Source organism: Aythya fuligula, chromosome 9 (genome assembly GCF_009819795.1).
Source record: "Aythya fuligula isolate bAytFul2 chromosome 9, bAytFul2.pri, whole genome shotgun sequence".
Lineage (NCBI taxonomy): Eukaryota > Metazoa > Chordata > Aves > Anseriformes > Anatidae > Aythya > Aythya fuligula.
The window spans coordinates 21,209,618-21,224,058 of NC_045567.1; the positions used below are offsets into that span (position 1 = coordinate 21,209,618).

At 43.1% G+C, this 14,441-nt stretch overlaps 1 protein-coding gene across 1 annotated transcript in view; it reads right to left on the bottom strand.

The window, feature by feature from the left end:
* The window catches only part of FNDC3B (fibronectin type III domain containing 3B), a 172,880-nt gene that overhangs the window by 119,716 nt on the left and 38,723 nt on the right, over positions 1–14,441 (bottom strand). The window lies entirely within an intron of this gene.

Genomic DNA, 14,441 nt, shown 5'->3' on the forward strand with positions numbered 1-14,441 from the left:
GAACAAAACAAACAATAGAAAGAGAGACTACTGCTTGTGAACTGAAGAATTTATATTGCTCTGAAATTAAGGAGGAATTTTCTCTTGATGCAACATTCTTTTGTGAAAGAATTCCTGACTCGGGGCAGGGAGGTTGAGGACGGCCTCTTTGTGTGCTGCTTACAACTCACTGGTCCGTGACACGTCTGCTCAATATTCCTTGAGAATAAATTAAACTGTTCCCAGATAAATCAAAGAGAACGCACTGCTCTCCCAGCAGCTCTCCATACAACCAACGTGACAGCTGACTGCCTGGTACCTCCTTTGCTCAAGTTCCCCTCGGGCATTTAAAATTTCCACTTCTTTCTGGGCAGCTTAGCAAACATTCAATAGGGTTCGCAGGAGACAGAAGCCCGAGGTTACCTCGAGTATAATTGATGGTTTCTTCACGGGCAGCATTTCAAAAGCCCACCGTAAGAGCGCAAGCCAAAGCAGCGCCGAGCCCCAGACTGCTCCGCTGCTGCCGGCCGGAGCTTCCACGAGCTTAAATTGTGTGTTGAGATGAACGGCGTTCAGCAGATACCTTTCCTGCCTTCAAACCGCGGTAACAGGCAGCTCATGCTCCTAACTCACGCTATTTTCTGACCAGGGTGCATAAACGGTGACTTGGGTTTGTGAGCGAGTGCCTCCTCATCTCCTCCTCCTCTCCTCCTGAGCTGTGGGAGCTGTTCGATGAGTCAAAGCGCCAGACAAGCTATTCATTTTGTTACGGGATCGGTTTTCCCTCCCTGAACAGGCTAGCAGGTCAGGCAAATACCAGCGAGAGGCAAAGGAAGCAGTGGGAGATGACGTGAGGGGTGGAGAGAACATGGTAAGGTCATGTCTTTCAGCAGCAGCTATCCGTCAGGTCAGGTCAGGTCAGCTGTAACAAACAGCTACTTTTACAGCGTCCAAAACAACTGCTGCTTTTATCAGCGAAGGCTTTGCTCTCCTCCACTCGCACAAAAGGACAGGGAAGGGAACTGCTGGGGAGCAGCAGAAGCCAGAGGAACAATTACGTGGCGCTGCGAGCCGAGCAGCGAGCACCGCTCCGAAATCTCTGCAGCGCGGGGCAAGCAGCGCCCGGCTTCCCAGGTCGGGGGGAGATGTAGTAACTTGCAGGTAAATGCTAAAGAAAAAGCACCAGAGAGGGGCAAAAGGGGTTTAGTTTCTTTCGTACGATGAAACTGTGTTGGTGGATGCTGGCAAACAAAATGGAAATAAGGAATTAACTATTGACGCTGTTACCTCTGTCCAGAAATGCAATGCAGGAAAACACAACTCAAGTTTTCAAGCAGGATCTCTTACCTTTGGAGCACGTCCCTTCTGCACAAAGCGCTGAAAGGCCCGAAACCCAAACCCAGCAGAACTGAACTCTGGTGCCCTGAAGGCCCTTCTGAAGGGGCCACGTTTGCAGCACCGGCTGTTGAGAAACTTCAGCTTGGCCTCCCTGCAGACAGGCCCAGGCTCCCGCCCTGTGCTGGCCACGTTTCACAGGCACGTCTCGTTGAGGAGAAGGATGAAGTGCCGACATGCCGGGCCCATACACAGCAGCGACAAACACGCACCGAAGGGTCGCTTCGTGCTCGGGGTGGGGATGTGGGGAGAGAAACCTCTGCTAGGGAGCTGCTGAGAACATCAACGGCCTCGGTGACAGCCATGGGGACGTGTACGCCACTTAAAATCAGACGTGCATTCCCTATCAGCATCACTGCTGAGTGCTTTTAAAGGCCAATTAGTATGAAGAATAATTCTCAGCCTCCAACCGCATTTGTAGTTAAATCAAAATTACTCCCGCTTTACTCACTACACTGCATATCATGAGAAGTTCCCTGTAAAAACGCCTAGACGTTTTCACAAACTGCATTTAGCAACTCACTGGACTTAGGCAGATAAGACTAGCCACGTCGTCTGCCGGGCACATCCATCTTAAAGTAAAAATAAAGCAAGAAAAATAATGCTCCAAGCTGGATACTGCAATTGGTATTTGAAATGTACCTTCTCAATTGACAAAAGAAGGGCTTTAAAAAGGTCAAAACACAGGAGACGCAGTAGTACTGAAGAGCAACTACACAGCTTGGGGATAGAAAATAGCTATACTTCTATTTCTAGCAGAGCAGCTGGCTCCAATAACTGGCTAATTCACTTAACCCATTTTGTGTATAACCTTTCTTTTCTTTTTTTCTTTTTTTTCTATGTATAGAATGGCAATAGCTACGTCCATGAGCAGCACTTAGCAAATGCCAGATATCTCCTTGTAAAACTTCATTTCTTTATTTTTGTGTGTACTACGTAATATAAAACAGCTCACCCAAATTTGATGTTCGGCTACTCAGGATGCCCTGAAAATGGAAATTCAATTTAATTTATTCAATTTGCTGGGCTTGTCAACAAAATGTTAGTCTTAGGTTCACCTTGAGAAAAATACAAGCTTATGCCATTTGAAGACATAAAAGGCCACAGTTCAAACAGAGAAGGCATTAATAAAGAAACTGCAAAACCTTTGGGCACACCCTGCCCTTTGGAGGAGTTTGCTCCACTTGCAGAGCAACTGCTGCAGTGGAGAGGAGCAGAAAAATTCAGCAAAACAGCAGGACTGAGACTAGTTTGGGGGGCTTTGTGTGTTTTTTTTTTTTTTTTTAAAAAAAAACAACAACACATGGCTTACACTAAAGCACACTCAGGATGCTTCCATATGTTCTGCATGACAAATATTTCTGCTTGATTGGAACTACTGTTACACTACTTGCATTTACAGCCATAATTATGTCTATCACTTCCACATGCCTCACCACAAGTTCTTCTTTCAATTTAGTATCTCGCCATGTGCTGAAGAAATACAACTGTGAGTTTCCAACAACAACTTGAAACTTACAGTTTGATAAAAGTTCTGCTACCGCTTATATGCTCATCAAAAGCAGCACGCTAATATCTACCAGAGTAAAAAGTTTCTCCGTGTACCCTTCTGGTCATAAACTAAAACTCACTCGCACACCACCGCCACCCACACACGTGTATTTTCATAGCCTCCATGAAGGAGATTATTCCCATAAGAGTTTATCATTGCAATCAGTCTCCAAACAGTACCAGGTAAGTTGTTTAATGTGTTATTTCCAAACTCCATTGTGAAGTGGGCTACATCTGGAAGCCAGAGTTAGCATTTCACTACTAGGCAAGTAACACACAGTTAAGACAGTTTTATTTAAATGAGATTTTAACCAGCGCATGAATTAACTCGGCAGTTAAAACCATCTGAAGGAAACGTGGCAAATACCCCATGTGCAGGAAAGGGAGAACCCGTTGATGTAGTAACTGTACCCTCCCCTGAAGGATTTTGGGAGCCAAGATTCCTTGGCTGGGGAGCTCTCTGGAAAACGTTCAATTCCTGTACTAAATAATGTCACTGCTAAACAGGGGACACCACACTGCAAAGGAGCCAGCTGGTGAGGCTGCATGTTGCTTAGAGCTTCTGTAAGAAGCAAATCCTGATAAAACACATGATGAATTCTAGTACCCTGGCAGAGTAGATGGCTTCTGGAAGTGCAGGCAAGCAAAAAGAAGACACTGAACATCTCTTACAAGTATGCTTCTTTGTAAAAGCTCACCCATGCCAGAAAAGGTTTTTAAACATTATATGGCCATTCCTTCTGTTATTTTCTGCAATCTCCAGGAAGCTCTGATAGGCATGCTGTTACGTGACGTGTACAGAAAGAACGTGTCACTAAAAAACAGTAAGGAATGAAAATTAAAAAATACAGGAAAAGGATGAAAAGAACCAGACAGTACAGTTTCCTACTGCCCTGTGAGTATATCGCTACCTCTGGAAGCTGCGGGTGTGCTGCAGGGCAGCCTACCAGCTCAGGACCATTGCAGCGACAAGTCCCTGCAGACACCAAGCCAGCCGAGCTGGGAAGCTCTGCCCTGCCAGCCCCAGGACTTCATGGGGCAGAGGGAAGAGGGGCACGGACCTGGCGAGCAGCTGAGTGCATGAGGAGGAGGAGGAGATCTCTGGTCTGCAGCTACATGCTGCCCAATGTGCTACTGCTGGGGCAATCCTCACGGACAGAGGGCAAGCGCTCACATCTGGAGCTGTCACAGGGCTTTGAATCTGTGAAAGCATTCCACAAAGTACAGGGAAATGTATGCTGGTACTTATTTCCACAAAGCCAGCCAGCCAGATGACCCTGGAATAATAATTGGATCATTAGCATACACAGTTGTTTTCCAGTTGACAATTTCATTATCACTCCTACCTAGCCTATTGTGACACATTAGCTATTCAGGCAGCTCGTATGAACCAAGAATATCCCAAAAGAGAATTCCAGGAGAAGCTTAATTAAATAAATGATTATTCTTGGTGCTTAAAAAATAAATACATGCACATACACTTCCACGTGACAAGCTCTCAAGGGAAAATTTTGTAAAATAAGCATAGTGTTTGTTTAACTCAGAGAAGCAATTAAACCATTAAGAAGAGATCAAAGCAGGCATTATGCTAATTATCCCTTAATTGAATGCGTTCACAATAGTGACATACAAACTGCAACAATAACAGCTCCGTTACATACTCATTTTTTCTGACCTGAGCACACTGCACAACAAATCCACCATCTCATCAGCCAGACACATGCAACAAAAAACTAATTGAAAAGTGTCAATCTGTAACTGCTTTCCTTACGTTTCTCTCTCCTGGCATTGAAATAGCTATGATTGCTACTTCTATGATCTTTTAAAATGTGCTTAAGTTTACTTAAATATAAATAGCCAAGTTACTTGATTTACTTTTCATCATACAGCGTGTAACTGGATTCTTGTTAACATTGCAATATTCACCTCCTCTATTCATCTACCCTAACTACAACTATTTGCTGACGTGGCAGTATCTCTCCAGCACTGTCTCACCTATAAAAGAGGCCAATACAACCTACAAAATAATGAGACAGAGTGCAGAGCTTCTCGCACGCTGCTAAGCAGAAGTTGTAGGTTTTTGCTGTTGAGCTTTCTCCTTGCTGACACGAGTGGCAGCTGCAGGAAGGCGATTTGCAACCTGAAGAGTTCCTTCAGCGAAATTCTAGGTAGCAATCTGTAAGTTCACAAAACACTACTGAAGTCCCAAACCTTTTCCTTAGCATGGAGATGGAGACCAGGGTTCAGCGAGCAGCAGCCACGGAGAAGGCATTTCAGAGCCTGAGCTCCCTGCGTAAACGGGGCTTCCAGCTGGACTGGCAAAGCGTGGCCTAACAAAGCCTGCAAAATTACTCTGTGGCCACAACAAAATAGCCAAAATGCACAATTTAGAGCACTTTTTCCAGTCAACAACAGTAGCATCTCCTACGTCCAATGACAGGAGTAAACAAAGTAATTTTATGAGGACTCTGGCAGCGGCGGCAGGAGGCACCACCTGACAGGAAGCCAGTCTGCTCCAACCGCATTAAAATAGAAAGGCAGCAGCCAAAGCATCTAGTCGCCAAGAAAATTACAATATGATAGTCTTAATTATACTAATTTTGTTTCCTGGTATCGAGGCAGGATTAATATAGTATTTCTTATGCTAGATTTCATAAACACAATTTGTTTCAGCTTAACTCTTCGTAATTGTATTTCGCAGTTCTTTCAAACAATTAGCCACCAATTATGCTCATTCCATTTCGCAGATGGCTGATAAACATTCAAAATATCAGAATTCTCCCCCAAGGGAGGCAAGGCACGTCTACCTTGTGAAGGAAACGTAATGCACCCTCTGTGAAAGCCCTGCGGGCGGATCACCGGCAGTGCTTGCTTGCCACTTCCAGAGGCCATGAACACTTCCATCACGCTCCGATCACTGACTACCAGCTATAAGGCAATGCAGGGGCCATATTTAATGCTATTTTTACATATCTGAGTGTATCAACATTTAGGAATCAGCCAAATGCTGGCGCTGCTGTGAGCCTCGTGCTGTCAGCAGGGCCCAGGACAGAAGGCCCCTTGCGCTCCCGCCCGACTCCTCACAGTCTCTTCGCCACGCTCGGAGCTCCTTGCCCTCACAATTGAGAATGGCTGGCATTGTGTTTCGGTCCCCTCTCCAGGCACAGCTCCAGCACTCAGAACAATTCAGCTAGAAACGTTCAAAAATGTTATTATGAGATAATATCTTCTGCTGAGATAAAAATAATGCTTTATGCTGTTACAGCAAGTTCATCCGCAGCGGCCTAGCCAAGACGGCACCTGAAGAGGCTGGTCCTTAGCAGGGGTAGGCGGCAAGCAAAAGCATGCACGTTTCTAAGAATTTTAGGCTGGATTTTTATAAATAACCTAGAGTATAGCCTTGCTGAAGAGGTGCATCACTTAGAAGTGGACATTTGGGTAAACATAGCCCATATGGTTACTTATGCAACTTTGTCTGAAAGCTGTATGGACGTTATTTAAATGTTGAATATTTTAGAATAAAAAGTCATATTCAAGATTTATTTTTTCGATAAATATTAATGATACTACTTTAAGGCTGTCCAGAATTACGCAATTTCAAAACAGATAGTGTTGTTGAATGGTGTTTTTTTTTCCCCTCTTAGTTTTCTTCTTTAAGTCAGGGATGCAGCCACTGTAAGGACAGTCACTGCAATATCACGGACTCGGTGCCTGTGAGAAAACAATGTGCAGAAGGAACAAATAAACCTCTTAAGGATATGATCATACATACTATATCTAAATATAGACCAGGTTAGACTTGCAGAGGGAAAGCTCTCCAACCCAGAAGTCTGACAAGAAGTCCAACAGCGGGGTCAACAGCTGGATCACGTACAGCCACTACAGATTTCTCTTTTTATGGTAGGCACAAATGCAATTTAAAGTTCAGCAAAACCAACAAACAATCCACTTTACATTCTTTACCACCACAACATTTAAAGTCAATTCAATTAACTACTACTATGTATTTGAGTTGTTTTTCTCGCTGTTGTTTTTTTGGTTTGTTTTGTTGTTGTATAATTAGAAAAAAGAAACACCAGGATGATAAAAGGCCCAGTAACACTTCTGAGTGACTATGTGCTTCCTCCGGATCCCCAATCCACGTCTCCTACCTTAGTTTTACAATTGACAGACTACTTGCCTTGCTGCCACAGACGTGAACACAGTGTCTTCAGGCTCCCTCAGGGAGGGAACTTCATCAGCAATTCCTAAGTGAAGTTCCAGGTGTAAGCATTTGGAATCTGCCACCAAGCCTCTTTGATTTTCCCCCCTTCGTCCTTCAAATGGGCAACTCAAAAGAAGTCTGCATTTAAAGCCTGCTGCTAAATGTCTGTCTTCCTGGGTTAGCAGTCTGACTACATGGAAGGAAATGACTGCCTTAGCCATTTTATAAATATCAAATATATCCGCTATGCCAATTTCAGGCAGTCACAATGGATCACATGAAATTAATAAAAGCTATAAAATTGGCAAACTTGCTTTGCGGAGAACATAAAATTTCTTTCCTGCAAGAAATAGTTCTTGACACTCTAAAATACAGAGAGCATATCATTAGAGCCAGCAGCAGCACTGCTTTGCTTCTAGCAAATTGTTTTGCAGCCTCAGACAGTTGTGATTAAAGATCTCATTCGCCAAATATACACTGAAAGTCCTTAGAAGTGAGCAGAATCCAAGGAAAATGCTGATGGAACAGAGGTGATGTCTTCTCCACCAAAAAGTCTGAACCGAAGAATAGGTTAAAAGCAATAAATCCCAAGGTCTTCCTCAAAGTGATTTGAGGATGCAAGGTCTATTCAGGGTGGCAGCCAGCAATGCACTGCACAAGCTCTGTAGGACGAGCCCGTGGCAGAGCTGACACAGAGGGTTAAAGCTTCCTTGCACTTGGATGACAGATTTCCTTTAAATCAAGGTTAATGCCAGCTGCCACAACAGCTACTTCTGGTTTTGGCAAGAGCAGGCAGGGCTTCAGTTACCAGCATTCTTCTCACAACCTATTGAGAGGGGTGTCACAACATCACATCAAATGCACGAGGACTTACCAGATCTCGTATCTAAGACGGATGATGCTATAGTGAAGCCAGCACACCTGTGCATTTGTCCACCTTCTTGATGTTCAGTTCCCTTCCACTTTTTTTTTTTTTATCCTCTCTCCAAGAGACTTTTCTGACAAATAGCTCCTTCTGGTTATAACAGCTCACGCTGGCTTTTATCAGATAAACTCTGCTCTTTAGCTAACTCTGCAAATTGTGTTGTACCATGAAGAATTTTTCATTGCGTATGTGAAACAAACATGAACCAAAATCAAAAGGCCAACGAATAAAAAGGATAGGAAACCAAACATTTGTCTGTGAGGAGTAGCAATGGAATTTAATAAGGCTGATAGAATTATTTCTTGACTCTTCTGGCCAAGAAATATAACTGCTTCAGATTAAGGAGGTTGCTTATAATTGCTTTACTAACTTAAAACTGTAGCTGCACTAATGCACTTTAAAAAGACTGAAAGCACTGACTAATGTGTTTGCAATGTCTGCAGGCCGAGTAGACTGGGTAAAGAATGTGGATCTTGGATTTTAACAGACTGACACCATTGATTGGAATGTACTGGTTCTGCAGCTGAAGGACTATTTTCATTTGAGCAGGACCTACACAGACAATTTAAGCATTCCTGCAGAGCTGGGTTTGTTTTTTACTGAGACAGACACACAGATTCTCTGTGTTTTGGGGAGAAATACACAGATATTGGGAGACGCAAAAAAAAAATACAGCATGCTGTTATGACACACTGCTTTTAAAAGCATCCCTTCAAATCAGTTTAAATGTATCACACCTGCTGATCCTCTAGGGTGTAGGTATATACACGTAAAACAAAGAAAACACAAGCCTCAAAGACAAGGCCTACAGGTTTACAAAACCAAAAAAGCTGGAAATTGTAGCCCATTGGGCCAGCGTTTGTCTTTGCAGTCTGCTGTCCTAATTTTATGGATAAATGCATTTCCCAGCAGCAGATTCCTAGGAAGCGAAAAATACAAAAGAGCCACGCTTTCTTTTGCTATACCCAAGGACAAACTTTCTGCATGCACTCTGCTCGCCCACGTGTTGCTCTGCTGTGCAGCAGGCTGCCTTGCTTTCCCTTCCTTGTAAGCTCGCAGAGTTGGAGCCTGCCGGCCCTTCTCCCGCAGCCCTGCTCGCACTCCCGCCGAGGCCACGTCAGCAGGACGTGTGCTGGTGCCAGGTCACATCCCGGCTGTCTGCAGCAGGCAGCCCGCAGCCGCAGAGGCTGGGGAAAGGCTCTCCCCTCCCAGCACGCCTGTGCGGGTCACTGCCGAGCTCCTACGAGATGCTCTGAGACCCCACGTTCCTCTGCGTGTCACACGCAGCACTGCTCTCCTTCCACTCCTAGGACATTCATACTAACACTGGGGAAGGATTAACCAACTCAAAAATCTCGTGTGTTTGAGTTTCTTTTTTATTTTTGTCTTGTATCAGCCATTCATTCACTATACTGCATTGCAAGGGATTTTTAAGGGACCAGACATCCCGTACACCATACCCACTGCAGGTGCATCTTACTCGAGATTTATTCCACACGCATCCAAAGAAACCCCCCACGATTATTCTTAGCATTATCAGATGTAAAGGGGAGAAGCTAAGATTATGCTCACAGTAAACAAAGCATCCCATTGTTTACTTTTGGCTTCTTACACGGTTTCCTATGCTTTATTCTAGTGTGCTAAAAACAAAACCTACGAGATGAAAGGAGATTGGTGCTACGAGCTCACTGACAGCAAGGAAAAAATCCATTCTGATCAAGTTAGCATCTCCTTCCTCTCCCTTCTCACAGATTTCAGCACAAGTTATGGAAATGACACAAGCACAACCTCACTATCCCAAGGTGACCAAAAGCTAAAAGGCCAAAATGCCCAGAGCTGAAAAACAACAGAATAACGACCAGGAGCACGGAGGATAACAGGCTGCACCACAATTATTATCTGGCTCATAATGGGGCACCAATGAGAAAACAGACAGAAAACACTAAGCTAACAATGCCAATTACACGGGTAGATATAAGAACTGGTGATTTATAGCTGTGCCTTGGAAAATCTACATGGAGAGCATCCCAGCAGAAGGGCCAGGACTGAACCACAGCCTGGGCACGGCAGTGCTACACGCCAGAGCTAGCAGGTGGGACACAGCACCTCTGCAGGATGCTGCTGGCTCTAGGGATAGAATAAATGTTTTGACTAAATCCAGCAAAGATTGCTTAGATAGGAATTAAAAAACAGCACCATGTGATTCTTCCAAATTGTAGCCCTCCACAACAGGTTTTTTTCTTTTTTCTTTTTTTTCTGGAAGAGACTCGTGCAGATAAGCCCTCTTTTGTCCACTGATGGAAAATATGCTAATAAATCAAAAACTTATTTAAATGTGTTGGCATGCTAAGGAGGCCAGTGAGTACTGGAGGCCTGACTTTTCCATCAAATATAAAATCTAAACGCCAAGTACCACAAATCAAGTGAGATAACGTAAATGAATAGTAAGAGCTGTGCTTTAAAAGATACCAGGGTGAAAAGGGCCCTCACTGTAAAAGATAAAGAAAGACAGCGTTTCTTCCTGCTTTGCAGAATTCTGTATTAATGCAGCTTATTCTGAAAACACTTGTAACAATTTCTTTCAATTTTACCCAGGACCAGCTTCTCAGAACCCTGCAGATACTGCAAGAAAGAAGAAAACAAAAGGCAACACCAACAGAGCAACCCGCCAGCCAGAACTTCAGACAAACCTTTTACTTCTTCCCCCTTCCAAAACCAGCCCCTGGCCTGCCCGAGTCAGCTAACCAGCACGGCTCTCCCACCACAAGCACCCTTCCAGCCTTCTGGAAGCCTCTCAAAGCGACACAACTTCAGGAGCTGCTGCTATTTCGGCGCAGACTGGAAGTAAGAGAGGTTTGCTGGTTCACCAGCTGCCTCCGCGCCTGCAGAGCAAGGGCAATGCCTTCAGCAGCTGATGCAACAGGTAGATCGATTCTCACAGCTTACTCCAAGTTTGCAGAGTTTGGGAAACGCCAGCTGTCTGGATCTGCATGTTGTGTTCCACCTCCTCAAGGCTTCTTTCATCCCCAGTCTTTGGCCCTCCATCCTCCAGCTCCCTCGGGTATTCCCTTCCCTGCTCTAATCTCGGCCTCCCCTGCCTCCACCCAGCAACTATCAGTCATTTGCTTACATGATGTCCCATCTATTTTCAACTTTTTCCTTTCCTCCAAGAAACTGAGTCACTTCCTTATTTCCAATCTCATACTAAAAGGAAAAATAAAGGACTTTTTTTGGTTTGCTCAGACTAAACTGGACACTAACAGCCTTCTTTCTCTTACATGCACATTCCTCCTACATAAATCTTTAGTCCTTAATATTCTCTATTTCTTCTCATTTTCACCAGATCTGCTGGTGAAAATCCTTTTTTGTTAAAAACTTGTTTAAAAAAGACAATTCTGAGCTAGTATCAATTTTCATCATTTATTTGCAGAAACCCACCCACACGAATTAAAGGAGTAATAATTCCAGAAAATCTTTCATTTGAGAAACCACTGCTAGATTTTTAGCATACTTCTTGCCTTCCTCTTGAGCTGCTTTGCTTTTAGAGCGATGGAAAAAGCAGCACCGAAATTCATGCATTCTTGGTTTTACAAGATAAGAACAAAGAAAGGCCCCGTAGTGCTTCACGTTCAGCAAAATGCTTGAAATATCAGTCGAAACAAACATCAATATTAGTAAGCTGTGTGTGCTTATTAGCCCTTTTTCATTACACAATGTAGCCACTCCACACGCCACCCAAACGCTTCATTTATTCGGATGTTCATGCTTAAACATATTAAACCCTTCCATTCCACAGCAAATTTACGCCTTGGTCCTAAAAACATCACAAAACAAAATCTCATTCAATGCAGTCTTGTTGGCCCATGCAACGCTAGGATTGAAGCACAATTTCCTTTCACTGTTTCTTTTTTTTGTTTTGTTTTGTTTTTTTGTAATTTTTGTGTTTCAGTATTCCAATCCAGGCTGTGATATTGAACAACCACAGGCTGCAGATAAGTTTCAAGCACATATTTCCAACAGCCCAGGCTAGATATAATACACCCAGGAATTATATTCATTAATCATGCCAGGTGCTATTTCCCTACGTGTTCTAGCCTTTCCTCTTTGTCACAGCTTTTCGCATACTATGCATACATACAGAAAATTACAGAACAGCAAACTTTGTCTGCTTCATTCGTGGTAGAAAATAATACCCAGCTTGCCTATCATTTAGATTGATAGCAACACAAAATACATTTAGCAATAATTGAGCAATTCTGTGGAATCAATAGATAGAAGTGTTATTCAGTCTCCATCAAGGTCTCTGGACGTGCATTTTCTACATGTGCTTGACAAGCAAATTCAGGTTGTGCCAGAATACTCATTTTGTCCGTATTATTCATCCCACTGCGCGCTGCATGTGACATCTTGGCATTGCTGCCTTCCAGGGCAAAAAGCACTCAGGGATCCTAGGGTAAAACTCCACTGCCCCAAGCTATGCCCAAACTGTGCTGTGTTTGTAAGTAATGCAGCAGGTAATGCTCTTCTCATGCATTACATACAGTCCGATCACATGCCACGTTTGAAGCACTTATTTAGTTCAGCAACATAAATAGTTCACTACACTCTAGCCTAAAGAGTGGAGGAATTTTCAGCGAGAATTTAACAGCACATACAAATAAACGTGTGGCTTTGCAACCAATATGACAGCTCTACCCAAAACCAGGAGACAAGTTTACACCATGAATTCTAAATTACTTTTATCAAAGACCGCTGATGAGCACCAAACAAGCCCTGCTGGCACAAATACGTTAAATTATGGGAAATACAGAATAAAGAGGTTTCAAGTTGTGTTCATTTAAATATGCTGCCTGAACAAGACTTCAAACGTGAAAAAATATACATAAATGTTGTCATAATTATATTTCTAATGGAAAAAGAATAATGTACTAGCCAATATAAAAGCATTCATTTCAAATAAAAGTACCTGGCTTTATTGCTCTGTTAATTGCCACGAGGACCAATTTCTTACCACACAGCATGTTGGCTATAAATCTCAACAAGTAGTTTTAAATTGCTGCTATTATTGCTCATCCAGGCTGAATAATCCTGGATGGTGTTCAGAGGAGCTTCTGTAATATCTATCTCAAACAGCTATTAATTCCTTATTTCCATGGGGATGAAATTTCACGTAACAAAAATATCCAGCTCTTAGGTACATCCAGACAGCTCATGGACACACACATCCTGTTCCCTTGGGTGACCTTATCCCAAAAAACATTTCCTGAAGATGTCGATCCATGGCCGTTTGTTTGTTGTTGCAGGTTTTGTTTGGTTTAAGTATTTAGAAAACCAACAAATAAAAAAGGCATATTCATATTTATTTTGACATTTTTAAAACTGAGGTACACCCAAAACACAGGGAGGATGTTTTGCATAGTTTTGCATAGATTTTAGTCTTTCAGGCCATAGCATTAGGTTAACCTTTGGAGAAATGTAAGGCATCTTTTAGACACAGGTTGCCATTCCTCACAGTGCCACCCAGATGCAGAGGCATCCATCCCTTCCTGAGACTCCCACCCACTGCTGGCAACAAGAGATGCGACGGATGCGGTCACGGAGATGTTCCTCCAGAGGCTCAAGAGCATGCCATGTGAGGTTCAAACACACACAGAGGACACCACTGGTCCAACTCCGATGCTATCCCTGCTCCGATGCTATCCCTGCTTTAATAGCAGATGGTTGGGTAAGGTGACCTCCAGAGGCCCCTTCTAATCTAAATTTTAATAAAAAGTATAATTATCCTTGAGTAGTTCGACTTCAGGATTCAATGCAGTCCAAGAAACAGTCTGTCTTGTGTGCATTTGAATTCCACAGTCAAAACACAGGGGGAATTTGCTAGCTAGACAGTTGTCATTAGATTGACTCTTTCTCACCCATTTCTATTATTTTTTTAGGAAAGGTTTTTGAATGAGTAGCCCAGTGAGGTTGCTGCTTCGTGACCTAAGAGCTGGAAAGGACAGGGGAGGCAACACCACCCTTCTCAAAATAAAAGCCAGTGTTATAAGCTCAGAAAAAACACTGAGAACAGTGTGCAAAGTCTATTCTCTTTAAACATTGATTTAACCTGCCTGTATTTACTGTAGACAGCATTATAACTAAGGAATTATATGATTCCCTTCAAAGCTGTATTTGCTACTAGCTAGAAACCTCTTTTTCATAGTACTTACTACACAATCTGAAAGGTCTTTTGTCAATTCTCCCTTCAGACCGGTTAAAAGATTTTGTGCGGTCCCTCTTATAAAGGAGAGAAACACAATTTATCATATTTACACAACTTTACAGAGAAGAAAAAACAGCAATCAAAAGACTGCTTAAATGTTTTTATTCAACACCACATAATTAACC